Source organism: Myodes glareolus, chromosome 13, assembly GCF_982192425.1.
Source record: "Myodes glareolus chromosome 13, mMyoGla1.1, whole genome shotgun sequence".
NCBI classification, from domain to species: Eukaryota; Metazoa; Chordata; class Mammalia; order Rodentia; family Cricetidae; genus Myodes; species Myodes glareolus.
The window spans coordinates 45,256,032-45,283,207 of NC_142038.1; the positions used below are offsets into that span (position 1 = coordinate 45,256,032).

Below are 27,176 nucleotides of genomic sequence, written 5' to 3' on the forward strand. Positions count from 1 at the left end.
AAGGTCTGCACCACTACATTTTGCTTTTATGTTGGTGCTGGAGATCCAAACTCAGAGCATCATGCTTGTATGGCAGACACTTTATCAACTGTGCCCTTTCCCCAGTCCTTACAATTAAAATTTTAAACTTGCCTTCTTCTTTATTATTCTTCTAAAAGTTCATCCAAGAACAGTGTTCATAAGGAAAAATGTGAAAGGAGCCCACTGTTATTTTTACTGGAAGATACGTGAAGCTGCCCTACACATGCATCAGAGAAGGACTCGTTGTCTACACAAAAATGGAAATGCACAGAGGAGCACATGGGTAGAGTTATATAAATCAGCCTAATAGAAAAGAGAAGATTGTAGCTAGTGATTATAACATGGTATTTTAAGAGTCTCTCTGTGTGTACGTGTTCTTGCGTGTATGTGTGTGTGCACTCACATGTGCATGTATGTTAGAGTCAATGGTCAATGTTTTTAAAGCAGTCTCCATCTTATTTTTTGAGAAGATCTTGTTCTGAACTTGGAATTTGGTTCACTTAGACTGGCCAGTCAGAAAGCTCCAGGCAGCCTCTAGTCTATCTCTAGTCTCAAGTGATGGCCTTCCAGGCATGTCTCTTGTGCCCATATGTGGTTCCTGGGGATCCAAACTCAGGTTCTGATGCTTTCAGGGCAAGCATTTGCTGCCTGAGACATCTGTGCCATCTCCTCAGCCCTTTAGAGGAGTTGTGTGGAGACACACAGTGGTTATAAATTCCAGGGCATATGGAGGCCAGACTGGCTTAGTAAGCAGGCCAGATTGGAACTATGAGAACCTTTAGGGCATACTTCATGGCAACCAACTGCTGTCTCTCAGATTCAGCTATCCTTGTGAATGGAGAAATGGATCTTTAGATTTTTCTCAGAATAGCTGGAAACCGTGGAAATTTTCATTTCATGGTTTGTGATAGCCTCTGTCACCTTCTGTCAACTCTGGAGCTGGGAGCCTCATAAAAAGCACTTCAGATATGTGAAAAATGTTTGGTGTGTATTTAGTAGTAACTAATAGACATGGTTTAAGTGATACATTGTATGTGTTCACCTGGAAATAGCTTTGTCTTGAAGGTCCACCTTGTGTTAGAGTCTAAAATGGGCTTACCAATTGTCTCTGGAGAATTGTATTGATGGCCAATTAGGGACCAACTTTCACTTCTGTGTTAATCATTTTTTCTCACTGCTTTGATAGACTATCCCAACAAAAGCAACTTAGGGAGAAAGGGCTTATCTGGGATCTCAGCTTGAAGGTCTAGTCCATCGCAGCGCGGAAGCTGTGATGACAGAATCTGGTCAGACTGCATTTATAGTCAGGAAGCAGAGAGTGATGGATGCTCAACAGCTTCTTCTCCGTCTTCTAAAAATACCTTTTATTTTCCTCCTTGGCAATTGACTACATGCAAATATTGTGTATTGATCATATTCACCCCACTGTCCCCTCACTACCCCTAGGCACCTCCAATATGTTCTCCTCAAAACTTCATGTTCTCTCCCTCCTCCTCCACCTTCCCCCTCTCTGTCTCTGAGTCCAGTTGGTGCTGCCTGTTACAATGCTGACTGTTCTTGGCTTGGTCCTGGTAGCCAAAGCTACAGGGAGTTTGTGAGCATCATGGCCACACTATGTCTAGAAAACAGCGTTTTATGGCATTGTTCCCTATCTGGTGAATCTTACATTTTTTTCTGCCTTCTCTTCTGTGATGTTTCTCGAACCTTAGGGGTCACTTCTTCCTTTTTATGGAGTTAAGGACCCAAGCCCAGGAGTGGTGTTGCTCTTCTTTAGGATGAGCTTTCTATCTCAATTAATCTAGATAACCTCCCAAAGGCATGCACAGAGGTTAACCAAATCTTAGTAATGCCCCACTGGTGTGCCTAGAGACTTGTCACCTAAGAGATTCCAGATCCTGTCACTGAGAACCGACACTAACCATCACAGTTACCTATTTTCATCAGCTTCTGTTTGCCTTCTAGTGCTCTTCAATGCATGCAATATCTCCAAGTATATAGAACATACTGGACCATGGTTGGCCACAGGGAGCTCTGTAAAGCAGGCTGGGACCTTTGGGCTCCATTCTAAAAGCAACCAAGAGCCAATCACAGGCTTTAAACTAGGGAGTGACAGATTGCCTTTAGATTTAGCACAATGTATATACTTATGTCAATAAATATTCTTGGAGTTTTTACCAAAAAAATTTGTCCTTAAATGAAACAGCAAAAATTTAACAAATACGAAGTCCATAATGCTAGCTGAGGAACTGTAGATATATACACACCAGTAATCTCAGGTTCTCACCTTCTGTAGTTTGACTTCACAGACCTTCTATGACGTGTCACCAGGAGCCTGCACATCAACTCAGCCATCGATTTGGATGACTGCTGGTAATCCCAAGCCAGTTTCGAGGGCGTGTGCATGTTCTGTGTGGGGAGCTGGCTGAAGGCATCCATAGCATTAAGATAATCCTCATTGAATATTGCTAAGCTTCCAATTGGCAATTCATCTTGCTCCTGGCATCACAACCCACCGAGGGCCTGGCTTCCCTGGAAAGGTATTAAAAGAAGGAGACTCAACACGTCCGATTTGGTAAGAACTTGTTTTCCCTGTTTCAAAAGGAGAAAGGGGGGAAAGTTGGTGGTTTTTGAGAGGGAGGGGAAGGAGGAGCAACCTGGGGTGTTGGGTGAGCTGTCGAGGTGGACTCTCAGCCCCGGAGCAGCGTGATCTCATTTGCTGATGCATATGAATTCACCCTTGGTTTTCTGGTCTTTCTGCCACGAGGAAGCGTAGAATTGCTGAGTGTGTGCATGTGCCTCGGGGAAGCTGTGAGGGGTTTAGAGAAAGACTAAGCAGGATTCGGTTTCTTCCCTGTGACTTAGTGATGATGAGAACTGCTTCTCCTACCTTCTCTGACTTCAGAAGGCTTCCCTGGCACAGCCTAGGAGAAGCAGGAAGTGAGAGGACACATTTATGCATACTACTTTAGTCTTCCGCGGCTATTGTAGCAAATCCCCCAAACTGGGGGCTTATCAGCTGCACAGATGTATTGCCCGCTGTTCTGGAGGCTGGAAGTCCCTCGCTGGGCACTGGCAGATCCCGCACACTCAATGAGCTCGTGCTCCTTGATCGATTGTCCGTGACGTTCCTTGGTGTCCACACAGGAGACGAAAGGAGCGGGCAAGGAATCTTTCCAGGATCTCTTGTATAAGGCCACTCACCCCGTTTATGAAGGCTCTGGTTGGTGCCCCAGCCACGGCTTTTTCTGATACCACTACTGTGGAGAGTATAACTTCAATGGAAACCCTTGGGGGGGACACTGCCATTAGATGCATGGTGATTGGCACAAATCTCAAGTTTGATGGTGAATGTTTGCCTCCTGAACAACTGAAGCAATTCTCCTGTTGTTTCCATAGAAACAGATGTTTGTCTCCTTGGTTCTCTGGCATGCCAAGTTTCTACCAACAGGAAAGGTTGGGCTTTGCTCCCATCTAGTTGGTATCCATAGTCACCGTGGACAGCTCACTCCATGTTCTTAAGACTTTAGAGTCCTTTATAAAATGTAAGCAGCAATGCCCAATAGGGAGACACAGGCTCTCAAACATAAGGTACACCAGAATCTCCTGACAAGCTCCATTAAGGTCCCCACTGATAGGCCCATGCTCAGGAATTCGGACTCCTTATCCGAATGGCCTAAGTATTGCTAACCAGCTGTCAAGTGATACTGGTGTGATGGTCCAGGACCACTTAAACTACACCAGACAGGAGGAAGCATGGTTATCTTTCATAGGTGTAGATACAACACCCAACTCTAATACTGACTTTAGGGTCTTTAATTTGACTATGTGACTAATCACTTGATTTTCAATTTATATACAACTAACACAAACACAATGAAGAAGAATTTAGTGTTTAAGGGGCTAGGAACTACCAGTCACTGCTGCAAAGGATGTCTGAGTGACCTGGAAATAAGGGATGGGGCACCTGGATGATTAGGGACCGGTGATGCCCTATCATCCGAGCCCCCGGGAGAATGCCCGGGTTGAAAGACCTGGCAAATTCTTCCACTTTATGGAACCCTCTATTAGAGTCTGAGGACATGATTTGGGGAGATTCCTATGATGGACAGGAGGCTTACAGGCCAGAGTCTTCCCCAGTGAGCTGGAAAAAGCCCCACTGTTTCCAGGATTTATAAGCATGGGAAGGAGAAATCTTCCCGTTGAGGAAATTCCAGGATCTGACTCTTTAGTTCAGCAGGTGAATGGAAAAGATAGGGGACACAGTGCCACCTCTGCCATTTAGTGAGCAATCTGAATTACAGATCCAAAATTAACAGCTTCTCCTCCACTCCTCCCACCACCCACCCACCCACCCATTACCTAAACCTTCCTTTGTCATCGTTTCTCAGAGCGTTCCTGCAGCAAGAAACACCCTCTGGATCTGCAAATCATTTCAACACACCCAGGGTGGGCGAGGCTTGGGTGCAATGCTGCGATGCAGTTAAGGGTCTAGGTTCTGAGATCGATAGCTAGACCAACCTCTCTCTTCTTGGCTTAGTGAATGTGACCTCAGTAAGTGCCTGCTTGTGTTCTTATCTACATAGCAGCAGCTCTTGTATGTGTTTATTAGCTGTACATGTTAGGGCTCAAAAAGTAAAAATACCAAATATAGGTTGAAGCGATAGCTCAGCAGCTAACAGTCTCTTCCTGTTCTTCTAGGAAGCCTAAGTTCAGTTTCCAGCTCCCATGTTTGATGGCGCACAACCGCCTATAACTCCAGCTCCAAGGAATCCAATACCCTCTTTTAGACTCTACTGGTACGGGCACACACCACACATGTGGCACACGCATAGACAGATGCATGGGAATTTAAAACTAATTTTTAAAAGAGGGAAAAATCAGCAAGAGGATTTATTGGAATTTATTATTGGCATCTATTCTATCACGTGCCCCAGCTGAGCTGTCTCTCTGCCAGGCATACACAGCAATGCTCAGCTTCTTTGTGGGACCCAGAGCCTCCACCCTCCCAGGCTTCTTTATATGGCTTTGGACTGGAAGAGAAGAGCCTTGTATTTTTATAGGACTGCAGAAACGTGGGCAGTGGACGTTCCATGAAGAATCTGCCTCATCCTACCCCAAGAACAGATTCTTTCTTCCTAGGAAGCAAGTTCCCAGGCAGGAGCCACCAGTTAAGGATCCATTGGCCCCAGGTCATGTGGCAATGGTAGCTCAGAGCCCATGGTGGCAAATACAAGGCAGAACTATGGAAAGAGCATGCAGATGGCACTGTGCCCAGTGGTGCAGTGAGGCCAGAAGGGAGCCTGACTCTATGTGCCATCCCCGGGGTTTGAGACCCACCCACCAAAAAACAGCACACATGCAGGAAACTGGTGTTGTAGCAAACGCCAGAGTGGGAGGACAAGGTCGTTCTGATGGGAACTTATGGACAGGAGGCAACCACTAAGGAGGAACACAAGGCAACTGGTATCAGCAACACAGAGGTAGGCTGCAGTGGCCCAGGCTGGAGAAGGTGTAAGGATGTCCACTACTGGGGCTGAAGCGGTGCACAGTGCTGGGCAGTACTCCAGAGCCACTGTGTGTTCTGAGTGCTCCAGACACCTGCTCTCAGGACAGAGCTCTTAGAAGAACGCAGGCTAGGGTGTGAATGCTATTCCAAATATATTTTCTCCATCAGGGCCATGCATGATTTCATTGGAAAGGAAAGAGCATGCGTGCCCGAGGGGTCAGGAAATAAATAGTGACCTTTGGATGAGTTTGCTGATGGCTTTACTCAGGCAGAGGACAGAAGGTCCCCCTCAGCACTTTTCCTTTGGAGCTCTGAGGCTGCTGGCCAACCATTTACTCCCTCACCTAAAAGACAATAGCAAAACTGCCTGCCTTACCTTCAGATATTATGCAGAAACTTTTTATAGGCCATGGCATTCTATTAATGGAACTGGTTTCATTAATTATTAATGGCAAGGGTTTTGGCAAGGTTGTTAGTGAGGGCCAGCGGCTCTCAACCCAGAATGTACCTTTCCCCATGGTGAAAAGTGGATGGTGAGAAGGCATCTGGCTTGAGATAAACTGAGTGTTCACAACCCATCCCTGAGGAGGGGCCACAGATACGAGCTCATCAGAAAGCATCATCACTGGGCCAGTCCTAAGACAGCCTCTCTTCTCACCACCGAGGTCCCTAGTGCTTCCTTATAGGCTGCGGCCTTCTGTATCAAGGACTATATTGTTCTCCCAGTATGGGACCAGATACCTACAGATGTCCCCTCAGTGCTTGCATAGTGACTCGTGGGAAGGATGCCTTTGTCTTGGGGCTGTGGCCTTGCTGATATTTTACACGTTCGCTCTCATTCTCAGAGCTCTGGTCTTTCTGTAGCGTCCTGATTGTGAGCCACAGCTCTGGGGAGATGGGAGATGGATGGTCAAGTGTTTGGATCGAAAACCCAGGAAAATCTGAGTCAGAGAAATGAGAATTGCTTTTTCCTCTGGCTGATCATGCATTGAGGATCAGCAAAGAGACCCTGGCAATAGTGAGCTAGTGGTGGGTGGGAATAATAGGCAAATCCTGTGGGGAATTTGTCTGTCTCGACACAGCAATGCTATCCTGTGTCTTGAAAGGAGATGTGGACTCTTGCGGATGCGCATCTTGGAAATAACTTCTCTTATATTTTTCTAAAAAAGGACAGGGAATCTACAAGATAATCTTATTGTTAACAGTGTCGTGTGATGGTTCTAGGATCCTAAAGTCAGAGAGGTTGATCTGAAGTTGTTTCCATAACCTCTTAGGTATAGTAACACAGGCCACAGCTATGGTGACGACGACAAGATGATAACTCCTGGGCAACCTGGGGGCTGGCTGTGTGACTGTTGCGTATCTCTTCCAATACTCTGTAGACAGGGAAGGGGATTCAGAAGGGCCAAAGGACTCCTCCAGGGCCGCTTTAACTTGAACCAGGATTACCTCTGGGTCTGGAAGCCCCTTCTGCATCCCTTCCTGCTCCCCCATCCCATTTTCTGCTCTGTGAAAGTGGAAGGCGGGCTTATGATAAGTGGTACCGAGATGTTTCTAAGCAGTTCAAATTGAGCCCTTCCGAGTGCAGGGGTGCTTTCGGTGACAAGAAAGCATCCCTTCTCCCCTCCCTTCCAGGGTTTTCTCATAGACTCGCTCAGGATTCCACCTGGGGGTTTGGTAAAAAAAAAAAAAAAGAAAAAGAAAAAAAGAAAAAGAAAAAACAAAAAAACACAGGGCAATAAACAATGACAAAAACCTGAGGCCCATCACCAGCCATCAATAAAGCAAGCTTCTCCAGCCTGGGAAAATGTCCGGCTGGTGCTCTTTGCTCTAAAAGCTCTGGCGTCACACGGCCTCAGTTTTCCCTAAAAATGAGATTTTCTCATTCCCACTCTAATGACAAGTCTTGCCTTGAAGACTCCAACCACGTCTGTTGCTCATCCGTGATGACGGGTGCCCGCACACAGAGCGTGTCCCTTGCCCTTTTTCTCTTCCTTTCTGCCACACCCGAGTCCCACTCCCACAGGAGCCCTGCATAGTGCGTCCCCCATGCCTCCCACACAGCCTGAAGCAGCTTTTGGAATTCTCAGCAGAGAATCACCTGCTCCCCTGTGAATATACTTGTTTCTTTTTATGCCCTGACCGTATCTTTTTGCCCCTTCCCTCTCCATGGTGACTGGTCACATGGTTAGTTTGCTGTGAGTGTTTCCATGCAATTTTGACAACTTGTCCATTTGTGTAAATATTTATCTTGCTTTCATTCTGTCCAAGGCCCACACTGAGGGCTTTCAATAGACTTTCTCTTTATTAACAGATGGAGGGTGGAGCTTGCTGGAACAACATGGCAAAATGAGGACACTGAGGCGCAAAGGGACACTAAAAGTTGTACAGTCATCTAGTATCTGGATTTTAGAGCTGATCTTTTCTCTCTCCTAAAATAATAGTAATAGTAATAATATGTTGCATCATGTCCCCATTTCCTTTCCTTATTCCTATTACACCTTTCCCCCGCTGATCTTAACCAGAATATTCGAGAGCTTTCTGGAGACTTCCTTGTGAAGTTGGGGAAGGTGAGAGTAACTTTGGTTTCTGAGGTCTTCAGCCCAAAGGACCCTACAGAATCAAGCTACATAATAATTTGAAAAGGGGTTGAGCCAAGCAACCATAATAACAGGGGGCAGGGAGCTCCCAGAGCATCTGGCCTGTCTAGTACCATTGCTACTTTGGAAACTGAGCAGTGTAGGCAGATCACAAGTTCAAGACCAGCCTGGGAAAAATAATGAGCTCCTGTCTCAAAAGCCAAACCAAAAAACAACTACAAAACAGAACCTTTCCCTTTGAGGGCAGGAATGGCCTGCCCTTGAAATTATCCTCACTATCTGTCTTCACTGCCGACCTCCTGCAGCAATCCCTTCCAGTCATTGTGTATTCTGACATGTCTTTCTCATGAGCTTTACATGGAGACATAGGGATCCCGGAGGACAGCTGCTCCCCAGGTTAGCATCCTGTATGGACCCCATCCTAAAGACCTCTCCTAGAAATTTCGATTCAGTGGTCTAGGACAGGAACCCTGTATGTTTCATTCTTACTGAACACTTCCAGTCACCCTAGTGCAAGTTCCTAGGCCACTGCTTAAAGTCGCCACTGCTCTTCCGAGTACAGCAGCGGGAAAAGGAAGCACACGGCACCAGCTGGTCAGGGAATGACTTTGCCTTCAACTTTGCAGAGATGGTGGGTAGCATCCTTGCAGACCTGTGACCCCACTGTCCCCCCCACTCCAGTCAGCATGCTTTAGTACTCTACTCCTGCCAAGTAAGGCTGGGGAACCAGGCGTTCCTTCCCACCCTCTTGTGTTTCTTGCAGAAGTGCCGTAATGTGTGCGTTTCATTTTTAATTTCCAAGAGATGATGGAGATGTTTATCATATGCTCTACGATCTCCCTGCCAGAGGGTCCTTGGAAGACCAAGTGAACCAAAGAGAGGAAAGGAGGAGGGAAGACAGTCCGCACAAAGGGCAGGCTAGGAAGACAGCTGCTTGTGTAGGCGACATCTCCAAACTCCATCTCCTCTGAATAAATCATGTGGGAAGTCCCTGCTTCGCAAGGAGTGGCTGTCCCACCCTTTGCGATAAGATCTCCTTAGCAACCTTCCCTGGTGGTTGTGCTCATATTTCAACCCATGTAGACACATCAACTTGCTGTGAACCTACCCAGTTCCATCGATTCCTAACATGTCACCAGTCTACAGCTAGCTATTAGATTTTCTACGGTCCTTCCTTAGACTGCTCCGGAAGCCAGAGCGCTTCTGACATCCACGCAGGCTGGGACTTCTCTGAGGGGAGCAAATGGCTCTCACAAATAGGTTTCCTAGAGCTTGATATGCAGCAGGAGGTGCCAGGAAATGTTTCTTGATTGTAATTTTTTGAATCTTTGGTCTTAAAAGGTCATTCTCCCTAAAGAAGCATCTGTGGGCTGGAGCACTGTATATCCGCATGAAATTTCCCTCTTCTCAGAGAAAATGAGAAAATTCAAAAAGCCATGTTTACTCGATGCGAAGGTCTAAGATTGTCTTCATTCGGGAGTATTTAAAGCAACCTGTAGTATGTGAGGTGGTAGGAATAGACAGGCCTGTGCTGCCTGGGTAGACACCACCTGGCCTGTTGGTCCTCACCTCCAGCCTGGATGATAGCCGTCCCACCTGAAAATGCCACTTGCCCCGTCTGTGTCTGTGCCTGCCCCATCTGCGCCCGTGCCTGCCATGTCTGCGCCCATACCTGCCCCATCTGCGCCCGTGCCTGCCATGTCTGCACCTGTACCTGCTCTCCTCTTTCCCAGGACTGGGTGTTCTAGATGACAGGATTGGATTTGGGCTGACGTGGCATTTCCTCCAGTATCGAGAGGCTGTCCAGAAAGGTGAACCCTGACAACCATGTTTATGAGCATGCCATCCTAAGGCGGATCCTGGAGCGGGAAAGGGACAATACAGAAACAGACAAAGTCAGTGTTGACGTTGAGGCCACGTTAATCCAGCCACTCCAATGTTTTGGCTGTGATGAGCTTCACCATGAGAGTTAGCTGCAGTGAAAATGAACTTAAGGTTGTAGAAAGTGTCTGGACTATCTTGCCACTTTCCTATTAACCTTAAGTTATTCCAAAATGAAGTTTAATATTTAAAAAGACAGACACTGTCAATATGTGTGTTCAATAATCTATATTTAATGTGGCCAGAGTTGCGTTTTAAAGATGTAATTGGAGTCTGTCATTACTGGGCTGGGTCTAACTAACTCAGCGGCAGCAGCAGAGTGTTTGCTTCCAGTGGCCCCCGAGTTCTAGTCCCAGATTAAAAATAAATCATCCTCAAAAAAAAAATCCCAGGACATATCAGCATCTTTTTTTGGAAGCAGCGTTGAACTCTGCCGTTCACCTTCCTTCACACTGTTTACCATAACTCATGGTGGTTTTATTTCAGAAAGACTTGATCCTCTTCTCCAGAGCCAGTTGCCAAGTGAAAAAAGTTGCAGAGATTTGGGAGAAAGGAGGAGGCAGAACTGTGATCTCATGAAGTGAGCTTTATTGGGACCTACAGACAGGAGCAACAGCCGAGACACGTAGATACCAAACTCTGGGCAGAAGGAAGTGGTCTATAGGCTCAGCTAGCCAAAGTGAGCTGTGGCTAGCCAGAATGCACCTGGCCTTTGTTTAAAAAAAAAAAAAGCTAACAGGTTGGAGAGATGGCTCAGGGCTTGAGGGCTTGCAACTCTTGCAAAGGTCATGAGTTTAGTTCCCAGCATCTACGTTAGGTGACCCACAACTGACTGTAACTCCAGCTCCAGGGAATACCATGTCCTTTTCTGGCCTCTGCAGATTCCTGTGAACACACACACACACACACACACACACTAAAATAAAACTAAAACTAAATGAAACAAAACCCACTATTAGCCAAACTAACATCAATTAACAAAAAGTCTGGGAGTCATTGACTAGCCTATCACAGTTGACTATTTTGATGGCTTGGGATGGGAAGAGACTGGGGTCACATAGCAGACAAAATGGTCACAATGAGTTGTGTGTATGTGTATATGTGCGTGTGTGTGTGTGTGAGTTGTCCTCTGATTAGGCTGAAAATAGGAAGTTCAGCTGCACATCTCTCTTTGCTGTATTTCAGAAATAGCATGGTAATAATATAGAGCTGGCATATATATATATGATAATAATTTTGTTGTGATTATCACTTTCGGTTATTGGCAATGAAAACATTATTAGAAAGAAGAAAAGGAAAAATATCAGGGTGACCAGGTCCCCTTTCCTGAATGGAAAGGGTAAGAGATCAAGCCATGATGTCGGGGAGGTCCTGGCTGAGAGAACCAGGCACACGTTTCATTGGTTGTCAGTGTGGGATCAACACTGAGTCTGAAAAGACTACTGTTCCTAGGAAGCCTCTTCCACACTAACCTGCTCAAACAGTTCCCATTTTAGTAGTGAATTCATCTGCCTTTCCCCCCTAGAATTTTATTGTTAAAGCAAACTTGCCTGAGAACCCTACTTGCAGGTACAGCACTGTCGGAACAAAATGAACTCCCCTGTATCATGGGAGTCCCAGTATTGGCTCAGCCACAGCATGATGGCGAGAATGAATGGGTGTCCTGCTAAGTCTCACAGTGAGCGCCAGCCTTTGGGAGAGGAGAAAATCCTGGCTGATCACACTGTGTGTTAGCCTGATGTATTAGGATTCTCTAGAGGAACAAGACTAATAGAATGGGTATAAACATGGGATTTAGTAGAGGGGCTTACCGGCTGCGGGCCTGCTAGTCCAACAATGACTGCCTACTCACAGAAAGTCCAAGAATCCTGTAGTAGACTGGATGTCTCATCTGGCTTTTGGTATATGCCAGAGTCCCAAAGAAGCAGGCTCTGATACCAGTGAAGGAATGGACTTGCCACAGTGAGCCAGAGGAAGCAGGCAAAGGGCAAGAAAGGGCTTTCTTCTTCCTTTATATAGGCTGCCAGCAGAGGGTGTGGCCCAGATTAAAGGTGGATCTTTCGACCTCAAAAGATTGGGATTAAAAGCGGTTCTTCCCACTTCATATGATTTAACTAAGAAAAAAAAAAATCCTCTCACAGGTCTACTCAGCCACTTGAGTTTTAGTTAATTCCTGATGCCGTCAGGTTGACAAGCAAGCAGAGCCACCAGACCTGTGAATGAACGTGCATGTAAGAGAGGAATGGTTTGGAGTGGGGGTGGGAGCAGGGGTATTTCCCCCAACTCTGTGCCCTCTGCCAAGGGGGCTAAATACAAAGGGAAAGGACTCCTAGGAGAAATGACAGGAGGTCAGACTGGAGCTGTGAGGACTCGTTAACTGGGCACCTACTTATGTGATAAGCTAGTGTCAGAACAGAGACGCGGCTCCAGTTCTGGTTTGTAAAAAGTTTACCTTCTAGTGGGAGATTTGTGGCAACTGAATGAGCAAGTCCTCCAATAAAACCCACAGAGAGAGTAGAATGCAATCACAGAGGGATGCTGAGTGCAGACAATAGGCTGCCGCCAGACAAGAAGGACTTTAGCGAGAGGGAGAGGGGCTGGCTGGATATTTGGATGGAAGTTATGAGCATCTCAGCTAAGGACAAGGTTGGATGCCTGAGATGAAGACAGCATAAGAGGGAGCCTCTAACATCTCTCTGCCTTCTCCTCATCCTCTGCAGATCGCCACTTCCGTATTCCTTGCTAACTTACCGGTCCTATTTATTATTTATTAGCAATGTGGCCCTGAGCAGGATGAACAAGCATTCTAATCAGAGGGCTGTAACCTGGTAAGATGTATGTCCCCATCCTTGAAGACTTGTTAGGAAAAGTACGTGGCAGAGCAATAAATATGAGCGTTATAAACAATTGTCAGGGAGCGCTTATTGTATAACGGGGACTACACTGAATCTGATGATCTCTTTTAGGGAGTGTCTGGACGGCAGGAGAAGATGCTAAGTGGACGGCTGAGCACCTTGCTTGAGGGTAGAGGGTGGTAGTGATGGCGTTGGAATCCGGGCACCCTGCTTCCAAAAGCCCCTGGCTTCACCCGCCCATCACTCAGATAGAGAAGCTGCAGATTCTGCCTGTGTGTGATGCCCTCGAGTGCTTCGGCATCCATCATTATTAGGCCTTTTTCCTTTCTTTCACTTTACAATTTTGAGTGGGTTTTTTTTTTTTTAACTATAGTTTAGAATGATGCCCAGAAGTCAGAAATCTGCCATAGATCTGGAGCTAGAAACCACACTTCCTGATCTGAATTTATCCCAGGTCTTTCTCCTGCAGGGTGCCTCCTGGAGTTTTGCTTATTATAATTAAGTGTATTTTGAAAGGAACCCTCAGAAGTGCTCACTGAATTTGCTCCAGTCGATCCAGCTGTTTGCAAAACAATAGATCCAATTTTCTTCTTCAATGCTGCTTCTATTAACATTTAAAGGATTTTTCCATATTCATTGTTCCTATTTTAAGCAAACGATCCTCCGAGCATTTCAGAATTCGTCAGCTGATGGAACCCACAGGATTCTGGATCTGCACCCCCTCTGCCACCTGTCAGCTCCGCTTACCGTCTGCACCTGTCTTGTGCTTCCTTGTGCATGTCCTCAAAATTTCTGGGGTATCTGGAGGCTTTGGAAGTGGAGGGGGGAGGGGAGAATCTTTGTTTTTGGAGAGAGAGATTGTTGCCTTGCATTTGGCCATTCTCATCACGCTGGATACCCAGAGTTGAACTTTAACATTAAAAATTAAAAACAAACAAACAAACTTTTCTTGGCTGGGATTGTTGGAATTGAGAATCACCTCTGAGGCAGGGGGAAAAGGTCCAGGGACTGCGGGCTCTGCAAGGTGAACACAGATGCATGTGGAGAAAGGAGCTCATGCTAGGGAAAAGGTAGCAACAGGAACATCCCAGGCTGCTCTATAGAGCCAGTGAGCTCCAGGATAGTCAGGGATACATGGAGGAATCTTGTCTCAAAAAGAAATGAAGAGAGAGAGCGAGAGCGAGAGCGAGAGAGAGAGAGAGAGAGAGAGAGAGAGCGAGAGAGAGAGAGAGAGAGGAGAAGAAGAGCTAGAGTTCTTTCTGACTTCTCTGTGGGCGGGGCTCTGATATTCAAACACCTACCCTGTGGGTCCCCCTTGCAAGTCTAACAGGTGTTTTATGTTCAGTGCAATAAAAACAAACTCCTGACCTGCACTCCCAAATTTGCACATCTTGCTTGTCCTTACAATGACAACTTTATCCTTGGAGATGCTCCCGTAAAGAAGGGGACTTCCTCAACACTTCTCCTTGCTTGTGCGATTCCATGTTCTATTCATTGGCATTTTCCGTCAGCCAGTACCTTCCACACAGATCCCAAGGCTGACTGACTGTTCTCACCACCTTTGATGTTGCCAGCCTGCCCCCTTTTCTGAGGTCTCCGAAGTGTCCTGGGCTATCATGCCTATCAAGAGTGATCCTGGAATGCACTTGTGCACACCCCTCTTCTATCACAGCTCTTTAATGGCTTCGTGGTTCTCAAGGTGAAAGGTCAATGTGGGGAGTTTGAGTACTTTTGAGACAGGGTGGCCTTTTCTTCTCTAGGTAGTTGAGGATGGCCTTGAACTTCAGACCCCCCTGCCTTCACCTTCTGCATGCTGGGATTACAGGTGCACCAATACTTACAATTGACAAGAATCTGACCTGGTGTTTCGTGCATGTTTGGAAAACACTCTACCAACTGAATGACACCTCTGGCTCAAAAGTTAAAATTTTTGAAAAGTTTAAATTTATTTTTTACTTTATTTTATTGTATCAGTGCTTGCCCAAACCACCTGTGAGGCCAGAAAGAGGGTAATGCTGCCCCTGGAACTGGAGTTATGGTTGGCTATGAACCTCAGTGTGGGTGTTGGGAACTGAACTTGGATATTCTGCAAGAACAAGTGCTCTTAACTACTGAGCCAAAAGGTCAGTTCTTAATGTGGCCTCCTGGATGCCCGCCCTTCCCTATTGTTCCTCTCAACTAGCTGATCTCACTGCCTACTGAGCCTCAGACACTCTGGTCTCCTTGCTGCTCCTCCACCTGTCAGTTGGAGTCCTGTCTTAGGAAAGAAGGTTCCTCTGTCAGAAAGCTTTGGTCCCAGTCACAACTGACTCCCTTAGCAACGGCAAGTTGCTGCTCAGTCAAGCCTCCCCACGTCCCAGGCTCCGCTCCCAGTTCCTACCCACCCTGTTTTATTCTCTGAGAATCTATATCACCCTTTGAGACATTATGTAATTCACTTACTAGTTCTGTTCATTGCCCCGAACCATTGCTCACCACTAGAATGTAAGCTTCAGGAAACACGGGTTCTCGGCTCGCCTGTGTATTTTTGGTGCCTTGATCAGCACCTGCCACTTAAATGTGTTTGTTAGAGGAATGAGTCCTAAGGCATCAACACCATCCCTGACTACATTCAGCTGAAACCATTCCATTACAAAAAGACAAGAAACCAATTTGAGTGGAAGAGAAATGTAGCTGGATTACTTCCAAGACTCCTGGAAATCCAAGGGCACCTCCATCCAGGACTGAAAATGAAGCCATCAGACCCTGGCTCGAGACTGTGCCTGTTGTCTTGGCATCCTCCCTGGTGGCTTCAGTCTCAGGCAGGTTTTCCTTGTCACCCTGGACTGCTGGCAGGACTGAAAGCAGAAGGCATCTAGAAGCAGACATGCTACCATTCTTCCACTTCTGCGAGACTGGAGTGTGCTGTGGGTGGAGAAAGCACTTCCTCTCTAACACTTCCGTCTCATCCTAGGAGTCTTCTTATTGGCCTGCTTCAAGTCAGGTACCAGAACCAATCCCTATGATCCATTGGGCTGAAATCTCCCATTGGCCAAGGTGGATCAGCTGGCTGTCTCTGGGGGTAGAATGGGAAAGTCTGGACATCAGGTCCATGAGGGCTCTGTGGGTCCACAGGAAAGGTGCTCTGTAGTGTGAGATGTAGACAATGTGGCCAGGTTCACTGCTTAGTTACACCAGCGTAATCTTTGCCAGACGTGGTTCTGGTCAGTGCCTATTAACAGCGGACAGAAGCGACTTAAGGGAGGAAGGAATCATTTTGGCTTCCCTGTCCATTATAGTGCGGAAGGTATGATGGAGTGTCTTGGTCAGAAGTTTATGGTGGAAGTTTATTGCTTGATGGAGGACCAAGACCCAGGGGCTGGAAGGGAGCACCAGAGCCCTCAAAGCCTACCACCAGGGACCTACTTCTGACAGCTGTGTCTCCTACCCCTAAGTTTTCACAACCTCCCAAATAGTACCACCTGCTGTTGGGGGAGGCTGCTCGTTCGTTCCCAGCTTCCCAGACCCAAAATAATCACACAGAAACTGTATTAATTAAATCACTGCTTGGCCTATTAGCTCTAGCTTCTTACTGGCTAGCCCTTATATCTTAAATTATCCCACTTCTATTAATCCGTGTATTGCCATGTGGCTGTATATTACTGGCAAGGTTCTGGCACACTGTCTCCTGTGGGTGGTCACATCGTTTCTCTTTGACTCCTCCTTCTTTCTCCCAGCATTCAGTTTAGTTTTCCCACCTAGCTCTACTCTGCCCCATCACAGACCAAAGCAGTTTCTTTATTCATTAACCAATAAAAGCAACACATATACAGAAGGACTTCCCACATCAACCTGCTGAGGACTAAATATTCAAACACAAGAAGAACCTGTGGGGTGACATTTCACAATCAAACCACAACAAGTTCCTTATCAGCATACATGTCAAAACCCTTGGTCTGGCATCCATCCGAGAACCAGATTAATGAAGCCTGGGTCTAGTCCTCCAGTTTTGCCCCTCTCTACATCCTATTATGTTCTCTTTGCCCAGAAACACTGGGGCAAAATTCAGTACTGGGGCTGTCACTTGCTCATTCATGAATCTATACATAACTAAGCACTTACTATATGCCTCCACAGTTCTGTCCATTTAGTGGTGCCTCCCCTGAAGGATCTGTGCCTTCTTACTCTGTGAAAGCCAACAGGTTCTCCAGGGCCCAATCTAAGACTTCTTCTCTCCATACCCTTCAGAATAATGCAAGCTCTTCATCTTAATCTGCAATATTTTACTTATTCTCTTGGACCCACTTTGGTTGGGCATTCTTGGATCCGTGTTACAGATGTGCATACAGATTTCCCCTCTGTGGTCTCTGTTCTTTGAGAGCTTGGGTATTACTTCTTACACATGCAGGCAGTTAGAGTATGATAAACATATAGTAGGGATCTAATAAACGCTTGTGAAATGAACAAATAGTAGGCTGAGGGGTTGGAAATGGGTTTTAATCCCTTTGTCAAGCCTGTGACTTGAGCTTTTGTACAGGACACTTGAGTTTGTAAAATGTTTTCATGTCTTAAGCATTATTGATTTTGCATTATGGTAATCTGAACTGGCATTTACTTTATGAATAGAGAAACAGCATCTCATATAAGTCAAGTAACTTTTTGGCTGTACAGGAAATAAAGTGGCAACTGTAGAATTGAATGAAGATTCAATAGTGAGTCTATTAGTTACAGGTATTTGGTGGTAAGTGACATCAACTTAAACTAACAGGCTCAAAAAGGATTATTGATTAATTTGTGACTCTAAGAACGAGGTTCTGATACCATGGAGCAGACTTCAGAAAGCTACCTTAAGAGTGAAGTCTGGAGATTGTATTACCTTTTATTAATATCAAGATCCATGCCCAATGATTACAAGACAATATGAGGAATTCGGGTCGCATCACCAGCTGCTCCGCTGTTCCTGCCTGGGAACTATCTCTCTACCACAGTCGCTCTGCAGCCTTGTTCCCTAAAGGCGATGGGGAAGCTCCAAGCCATGGCTTGTTGCCAGCTCAACCACCGTCCAAGAGAGCAGAGATCCTTTGCTCCTGGTTCTTATCAGGTCAAGTATCCCAGGGGAGACCACGCCCTTTGGGCTAAGCTTTCCCAATACGACTGGTTATAGGACAAATTTCCACAACAGCTACCTTATCTCCTTAGTGTGAGGGGATGCTTGTCGTTTCAGGGGCCTTTGTCAAAGGTTAGAATGTTCAGACCCAAGCCTTGTGTTTTTACAAATGCTGAAATTGAGGCGCAAAGATATTTCCAAGAGGTCCTGCCCACTGTCAGTCAGAACTGGGTATGGCATCTGCTATCCTCACACTGTTGCTGGTTTCCCTCAGTGATAATGGAGATGTATGGTGTGTATGTTTGAAGAGGTGGTAGGTAGGGCCCTGGGTGTGGGGCAGGTCATTGTCCTGCAGCTTTAGGTGTGTTACGCATTCTGGGCTGTGGCACTTCCCACAGAGGGAAGCCAAGCCAGGGTTCACCTCAGAAAGGCTGAAGAATTTCCATAGGGGAGAAGTATTTGGGATCTCAGACTTTACGGCATGGTGTAAATTTGTGGCTCTTAAAACAATTTGAAAGCATTTTTTTATGATGTCTCCCAGATCGTTTTGTTTCCTCAGGCAAAAAATGACTTTAGCTGTCTAAACAGCCATTCCCTACCTGACCCAGAGAAAGACAATCACCTGTAGAGATTTACAGCAACAATTTTTTTTCCCCCAGGATCTAAAGGGGACTTTAAAAAACAAAAAACCCCAAAAAACTTGTGGGCCTGTTGTCGAATTTATGAAGAATGCTACACATTTGTGTTTTAAGTGGATTTCTAAATGTAGACAAACTTTGGAAAGCTTGAACTTTCTGTGTTCTGAAGCACTGGCATCTTGGTACGTTTCCCTGGACAGATAAGCTTGGATTAGATCAGGAATATCTCTGGCCTGCTGATTGACCTTGCTCGCCTGGCCTGCTCCCCACTGCCTTGTCTCTGCTCGATTCCCACACTCCACTTGGGAAAAAGGGGCTGCTTGGCTCAGGGCTCAGGGCTGTAGCCCAGGCTTCCAGGAGGGGCACTGGAGTAAGTAGGTCCCAACACTTTGCCCTGATAATGTCTGCGACAATTCACCCTCCGTCCAGCAGGTGGCAGTCTTCACCTTCTAGCCCGTAATCAGCCTTCTCCCGGAAAGGTGGCTTTCTACCCATTAGACCCAATGAACGCGCTCAGGGGAGCGTATTTTCCAGCATTCTTTTACTACTCTGGAGTGCAGCTCCCAAATTTAATAAGTGCCTACGAGTCTTGGTTTAACGAAACAATACAGCTTTGCTTTAACATAAAGAGAAACGAAAGGAAAGTAATTGAAATAAAGTGGTGCACCTTTCAGTAGCAAACGCTTGGGTGCGCTTTATGTGGACATTGTGATGGAAGAGATGCTAGCTCGGCTCATGGCTATGACTGTTACAGTGCCAGTGATGTTTGATAAAATGGGGAGGGGGAGGGGAGAGAGAGAGAGAGAGAGAGAGAGAGAGAGAGAGAGAGAGAGAGAGAGAGAGAGAGAGAGAGAGTCTTTCTATGTAGCACAGGCTGGGCTTGGCACGGAACCTGCTATGAACCTCAGGGTGGTTTTAAAGTCACAATCCTCTTGCCCCAGTCTTAAATTCTAGGGTTACAGGTATGTACCACCATGCCCTGCCTAGTTGATCAGTTAGATGACTTTCTAACGTGATGGACTGGTTTTAGTAGCATTCTGAACAAAATTAAAAGCAAATTTACTCTAATGAGTGCACTTCATTTTCCACAAACACATATCTAAAGGCAATCCCTCAAATAAAACAGAATATGAAGTAAATGAAGCAGATTAACACATGGCTAGGCTCAAATGGCACTGTCCCCTAATGTGGGACAATGCTTTTGTTATGTAGTATTAGCTGTCTGTTGTAAGGTATCTGGAGTCTTTTGCCTCTCAGCCTCTAAATGTCTGTGGAAAAGCAGCATGAAAAATAAATTGAAAAAAAAAAAAAAGCGATTCCATAAATTTCCGGAAAGCCCTCTAGCGGGCACTACCGGTCTCATTAAGAACTTCTGGGTATGGGGCAGCTACAAGCTGTGTGAAAGGATTGTCACAAGCCTTGAGTAACTGTTGGCCTCTCAGGATAACCAGTTCCCATAAAGACCTCACTCTTAATATAACTTAAATGTGAAATTTAAAAGAGACGCTTAATTTAGGATTGCAGCAATCCTAATGATGGCGGCAATTTTGTCCTGCAAATCCACTTTCCAGCTAATACTTCATGAGATCTGGGTACGGATCAAGTATTTATAACTAGGTTTGATTACACAACAATGTGCTCTACAAATGTGACCCAGACACAGGCGTGGTAGCAAAAAAAGGGCATCAGGTGCCTCTTGAAGAACTCTTTACCTGGCATGACATGTCTGAATGAGAAAGTGGTAGATACGCTGAGCTGAATAAATGCTATCAAGAGTAATTTTACCTGGTCCTCTTTATTGTTAAAAGGCTGCCACGAGAAAAGGTAAACACATGCCCACAGCTTGTACCTCCCGTCTGCAGGACAATGCTGGAATAGAGAAAACTCAAAACTCTGAGCTGATCTTTTGGCTTCTGAGATTTCTTCTTGCTTTCTCTCTGACAGGGATGCACAGCATGTTGGAAGCGAAGAAACAGTGAACATGGTTTTATTTGCTTATTTACTTACTTTGATGTTTTTCAAGGCACAGTTTCTCTGTGTAGCCTTGGCTGTCCTGGAACTCAGTCTGTAGCCCAGGCTGGAGCCTTGGGAACAGAGCCTTTGAATGGCACGTGACCCCTCGAGTGATTATAATTAATGTTGTTGCTGCTATTTATTTTTTAATACAGGTTCTCATGCATCTCAGGTTGGCCTCAAACTCTGTGTAGCCAAGCATGATCTTGATCTTATCCTTCACTTCTACCTCCTGAGTGCTAGAATTGCAGGTGTGCATCTTTATCCTTTTTTTAAAAAATGTTTTATACTTATGAAAGTGTTGTGCCCATATGTATGACTGTGTACCATTCGTGTGCCTGGTGCCTGCAAAAGTCAGGAGAGAAGCTGCCACATGGGTGCTAGGAACCAAATCCAGGTCCCGTGGAAGTAGCCAGTGCTCTTAACTGCTGACCCATCCACCCCTGCGGCCCCAGTTCAGTCTTAAGAAGTGCTGTGAACTGAGTCTAGGACGTGGTGCTAGCGAGGCAAGCCTTCCACCAACAGAGCCACATCCCAGTCAGTGATTGCGTTTTCATGAAGTCTCAGATTTGGGCCTAGGGTTCTGGATGGGGTGCTCATTCTCCACACACTCCTCTGCTTCTGGTCTTTGAGATTCTTCGCTTTACGTTCTGACGTGGGAGTTTGGCCCGCGCTATTAGAACCTGTGCCAGCCCTGCTCAGAGACAACGAGGGAGGAAGAAGCATTTCAAAGCTCAGGAAGACAGCTTGTCCCTGCTAGAGATACCAAGATAAGGCCAAGGCTCCATTTCAAAGCAAACCCTGGGCTATGTTCCACACAGTGCTGACAACCACCCTCTAGGTTACAGCCTAGCCAGGGAGAAGCCTCGCCTCGTCAGGTTTTACAACAGTCAGCTATGGGTTTCAGAATATTTCTGAAGAGGCTGCACATAAAAATCACTTGTATTCCAGCTTTAAGAAACCATTTTCTCTCCCTGGGGGTGTCAATCTCACACCATGAGACAGATGTCTTAACAGTGAGGCCAGACCTGGGTTCAAATAAATGACGGTTGCATCATGGCTATGGGGTCTAGCTCAGGTAACTTAACCTCTCTGGGCTGGACTTTCCAGTTTCCACTTGGGAACATCTCCACAGGCAGGCAGCCCGAGAGGAGCAGATACATTTCAGAGGAACACGAGGGGCAGGTGCAGAGAACTTTCCTGTAGAAAATCCTTTTAGGACAGTGTCTTTCGGCTGGCTTTGCTCAGAATTTGGTCCCAGGAAATCTAATTTTAAAAATAAAAGAGTTTTGTGGGCACTGTATTTTTGGAAATAGTGTGTCCCCAGTGAGAATGATAAAGAATGACAATATAGTAAGCATTCTGCGAACTTGTGGCTAAAGGAATTAGCTTCCCTTGGCTTAGCTCGGGGTTTCCCACAGTTGTCTCATTAGGATTATCCCCCACCCCCAAAGAGCAATCAAGTCTATGGATTGGTAAAAAACGACCCAGGAAAAGTCGCTCCCTCTAAACAGCCCCCCTCAGTTCCGCTTTTAGTTGGATTCCTCCTCAGGTCCTTCCTGTAGTGTGGCTGGGGATAGGTGGAACAAGTCAGCGGGCAGTCGCAAGCCACAGACGTCCGTTCCCAAGGGAGCTCATACAATCTTGGACTTGTTTTTAAAAGGTCACAGGAGCTCAGACAGTCTCTTGAAAAACCGCCCTGGGTCTTTCTACCTAAGGTAGCTTATATTTTGTTCCTTTGGTATTTTGTAAAACCTTATGAACTCTTAGAGCTCTTTGCAAATGATCAACAGCTATAATAACCTTCGGCCATAACAATATTTCAAAAGGAACTGAGGACTGTTGCTTAAATACATGCACACAGACACAGACACACACAGACACACACACACACACACAGAGAGAGAGAGAGAGAGGAATAGCTTATGAGCAAATTAAAAGGGGACATAATTAATTTACAAGCCCTACCCTGATTAGAAAGGATAGATGAGGAAAGATCACTAAAGGATAACGTTCAGACTCAATTTACAATAATTGTACGTTTCTTTCACCGAGACACATATCTGATATAATCTCCCAAATCCCCAAATACACATAACAAGTCTCCGTAAATGACATCAGACAGGACAGGATGAAGATATTCTTCCTAAAAGGCTTCGGGTCTAAATCAAAATGCATAGAAGCAAGCCTAGTTACCTCTGAATTCTTTTTGTTTAAAGCATAATTTCTGCCTAATTATTCCTAGAAAAATTTCAAGGGTAAAATTCTAGGTAATAGTATAATAATCAGCCATCTGGAAATGTCAACATTTCTCCATTCTCAAATCCTGTACACAAATATATTTAAATATGCACGTACATATATTGCAGGACTTGTTTTTCCATATTAGGTTGCAGACATCACAGCACATCACCTTAAATATTTAATCATGTATCTCTTACATAAAGGACATTGTCCCATATGATCATATGACATTATCTTGCCTAAGAACACTGACAATAATTCTGTAGTTGCACCTGGTGCCAACTCCACAGTCAGATTTCCCGAGGAAATAGTCAAAGCCCATATATTGCATTTAGTTACAACAATCTATTCTTTGTACAGCTGGAATGTGGTTCTTCTGTCTCTAACATTTTTCTGATCTAATAACCCTTGGATGACACTAATATTTTGTAGGTGTCCTGTAGAGAGGCTTTGTTTTATGTGCTCTTTCCTCTTGGGTCATTCAGCAGATTCTTCTATGCCCTGCCATTCCTGTAAACCAAGAGCTAGGCTTAGACACATATGAAGAACTTTGGTCTAGACTACCTCGGATGTACTCTCTCTTTCATGTGTGTGCATGTGTGTGTGTGTGTGTGTGTGTGTGTGTGAGAGAGAGAGAGAGAGAGAGAGAGAGAGAGAGAGAGAGAGAGAGAGAGAGCAACTTTGGGTATCATTCCTCAAGACACAAAACACAATGTATTTGTTCTATTTGTTCTTTGAGACAATGAGTCCTCTCATTGGCCTGGAGCCTACCAAGAAGGTTGCGCTGCCTGGCCAGAGCTCCAGGGATCTTCATCTCTACCTCCCCAGGACTGGGAATTCACATGTGTTCCATGGTGCCTGGCTTTTCCGGTGTGAGTTATGGGAATGGAACTCTGTGTTCACGCTTACTTAGTGAGCATCTTACCCACTGAGTCACCTCTACAGCTTAGTGTACTTACTCTTGTTTCTCTTCTCTTTCCAGGTGACTACAAACAGAACTCCCTTTTCAGGGTGGTTGAGGTTTGAGCTCTCTGCCTGGTTTGAATTCAAGCAGAAGAAAATGGCAGGATGTTGACTGCTGAGGGTTCGGTTTTCTTTCGTCAAGTGCATTTATTCATCTCTATTTTTAAAATACAAAGTACTTATAATATTAAACTTGTACTTATTTATCACAAAAAATTTTGGGAAACCATAGTAGAGTGACAAAAAGGACAAAGAGAGAAAAGAGATAAAATGTCACTGCTGATTCCCCTTTAGGCGGAACTACTGTTTTACGTACCCACTCTTCTCATTCCTGTAGCTTTCTATGGCAAATTCTACACTACTGAACATAAAATTTATCTCTTTTTTCCTACTAAATTTGTAACAAAAATATTTCCCATGTTATTTCAGAATTTTTGTAAATCTCTTGAAAAATGACGCATTTTTTTTCATTGTTGAATGCTTACTGTTGGAATTTTGAGGGGTTTTTTCTGGGTATAAGTAATGTTATGGAGAATATCTTTATCTAGATAAATATTTCTCTCCTTTGAAAATTATTTCCTCAGGAGAAATTATTGGGCTGGAAGGAATGGATTTTTAGGATTTATTTTCTGCCTGATTATCACAGTAAGGTGAGTTTATCATTGGCATGTAAAATATAATAAAATGGGGAGAGAAAAAAGTCTTCCACATCCTCTGCCTGGAGGCAACTGACATTAGGGTTTGATATGATTTCTTCTGATAAAGGCAACTGTTTTCTTTCTTAGTAAGACTTAAGGGTATGGACATTTTTAAGGTCTTCGATAGTACTGCCAAGATTGTTTTCCAGTTTTCAGCTTATTCTTCTGGGAGTGTGTGAGTTGCGGCCACTCTGAAAACACAAACACCTGAAAGTTGTCAAGTGAGCATGCTCCTCTCCAAACTCTCCACACCGTCGCTGTGACTCAGGGAAAGTCGATAAGCCTGGGAAGGGCGTGAAAAATGTCGCGGACAGACACAACTCAGAAAACTCATTTCCGGGTCTGGATCTGGCTGAAGTCCATGTTTCTGAAAGGCTGCCTCTGATAACGCTGGTCACTGTGGGGTATTTGGACATGCTTGGTTATGACAGGTAGCTACAGACGTCAGCGTGCTGGGTTGGCTTGCTGAAGATGGGTCATTGACCATTTACTAATACAGATAGAAGGAAGAGGTCCTCTAGTAAGGGCTCTCCAATCTTCTTCAGAATGTGGTGCACATGGAGAATAATAATATTTTTCTATGTGCTGGAGAATACAATAAGACTTCTGTAGACTTGGGCCCCACCAGGCTCTCTCTCTCTCTCTCTCTCTCTCTCTCTCTCTCTCTCTCTCTCTCTCTCTCTTTCTCTCTCTCTCCCTTGTTTTGTTCTCCCACATAGCTCTTGCACCGATTACACTTGTCCCCTGGATGATGGTGCTGTTCTGGGTGGCTGGTGGAATCTTTAGGAGATGAGGCATAGCTGGCGGAAGTACGTCACTAGTGGAAGGTCTCTGGTTCTGGCAACTGTCCACTTCCTGTCCATTGCCATATGAACAGCTACTGCCACACACCACAGCCTTGCTGCTCTGGACTGAGCCATTCCAAAATGGCTTCTATGTCAGGATGGACTGAAATCGTGAACCCCAAAGGAACCTTTCCCCTCTCAAGTTGCTTCTGTAAGAACTTTGCTCCGTGCAATTAATTAACGCAGTTAACTAACTAAAAAGAAATTAATGCACACAGGATTCCAATTCTTCCTTGTAGAAGGTGCAAGCTTTTCTTAACAACCTTACATGGTAACTATTACAAGTCTTACATGTTAGTTATTCTTTATAAAAATACATCAAGCTCCTTTAAGAAAGTTTTCTTCCTCTGGCTTCTCTTATCAGAAGTCTTTCAACAGTTCAACAATTATTAACCATGATCTAGCATGGACCAGGCCCTTTAGTAAACACGGGGGCTAGAAGGCTAACATAGACAGCTTAGGACTCTTACATGCTCACAGCTGTGTGGAAGGAAACACAAGAATGGCAAGGGAAAGTGGGAAGAACATCATCAGAGATGGATCCACATTTCCTGGCCAGCTTCTCCGGGCAGTGGGGAGGCTTCCAAAAGCAGTATGCAACACGAAGGAGAACTAGAATTCATACCCACCAATCAGAAAACAGAACTAGAATTCATACCCACCAATCAGAAAACAGAACTAGAATTCATACCCACCAATCAGAAAACAGAACTAGAATTCATACCCACCAATCAGAAAACAGAACTGGATCAGAGACAGAAGCTTGAGGTTTTCGGAAATGGATGAGATCTTTTTGGTGCACCTTTAACACCAAGGTCAGACAGTGCCAGGAAGCACAATAGAAGCTGAGGATGTAAAGGAAGGAAGCCAAGGCTAGATTTTGAGGAGCTCTGCCACATACAGGCATTAGAACTTGTTTTGCAATGGTTCTCTGGAACAACCGCTAACCAGCAACTGGCATCTGCAGACTGCTGTGGAGTGGGAGGGCTGGGTGGTGCCAATGTAGGCAATGGGGGAGTGCTGGGTGGAAAGACGCTAGGAGGCAGCTGCAACTTTGAAACACCCAGGAAAGAACGGCAAGATGACAAACTCACAAAAACTCCAACACCAGACATGAGAAGCACTCTTCTGAGTTGTTAACAAGGTCTACCCAAGAGACTCCCCAAATATCCAGCCAATTGCTGCTGTCCCTGGTTACCTACCCCTAGAATTGAAAGGAAAGTCACTATTGTGAAGATATCATGCATTTCAGAAACAGGACCCAGGATCCCCTGAGATGGAATTGATTTGAAAGCTCCCTCCCTGAGGACTAGCTTACATGGTGCCAGAAGGTCCCACGCAAGCTTCAGAAGCAGGGAAACAACCAACCTATACAGTCCTACCCAGCTATGATGCCTATAAATCACATCAACAACCAGCATGGCGCAACAACTCTAATGGTGCAGTAGTGGCATGCCTACCTTGGAGGTAACCAACAGCCCTCTGACTGGACTCAAGACCGACTTAATGAGAGGGAAACCATGCTCATACTGAGAACCTAGCTAACTATTTAGTGTTAGTGAAGTACTGGTTGTTGGAGAAGAATTTAAAACCACTAATTTCCTAACCAATATCATCCCTAACAATGATCTATAAACATTTGTTGTTAGACCCGCAGATAGAACAGTCTTCAACCCTCATCAAAGTAACTTCTCTTTGCAGGACACAGAGACCACTCTGGAAAGCCACAGCCAATCAGAATGCAGATTTGAAGCCCAATCCTAATGGATATATATATATATATATATATATATATATATATATATATATATATATATATATGCAAA

The 27,176-nt window shown here is 45.2% G+C and overlaps 1 long non-coding RNA gene across 1 annotated transcript; it reads left to right on the top strand.

The window, feature by feature from the left end:
* The first annotated feature begins 2,319 nt into the window (after nucleotides 1–2,319).
* LOC146891761 (uncharacterized) lies at nucleotides 2,320–26,247 on the top strand. The gene is made up of 3 exons (XR_014996947.2): nucleotides 2,320–2,593; nucleotides 20,756–20,851; nucleotides 23,827–26,247. It is a non-coding gene; the product is annotated as an uncharacterized LOC146891761 (long non-coding RNA).
* The last annotated feature ends 929 nt before the right edge of the window (nucleotides 26,248–27,176 follow it).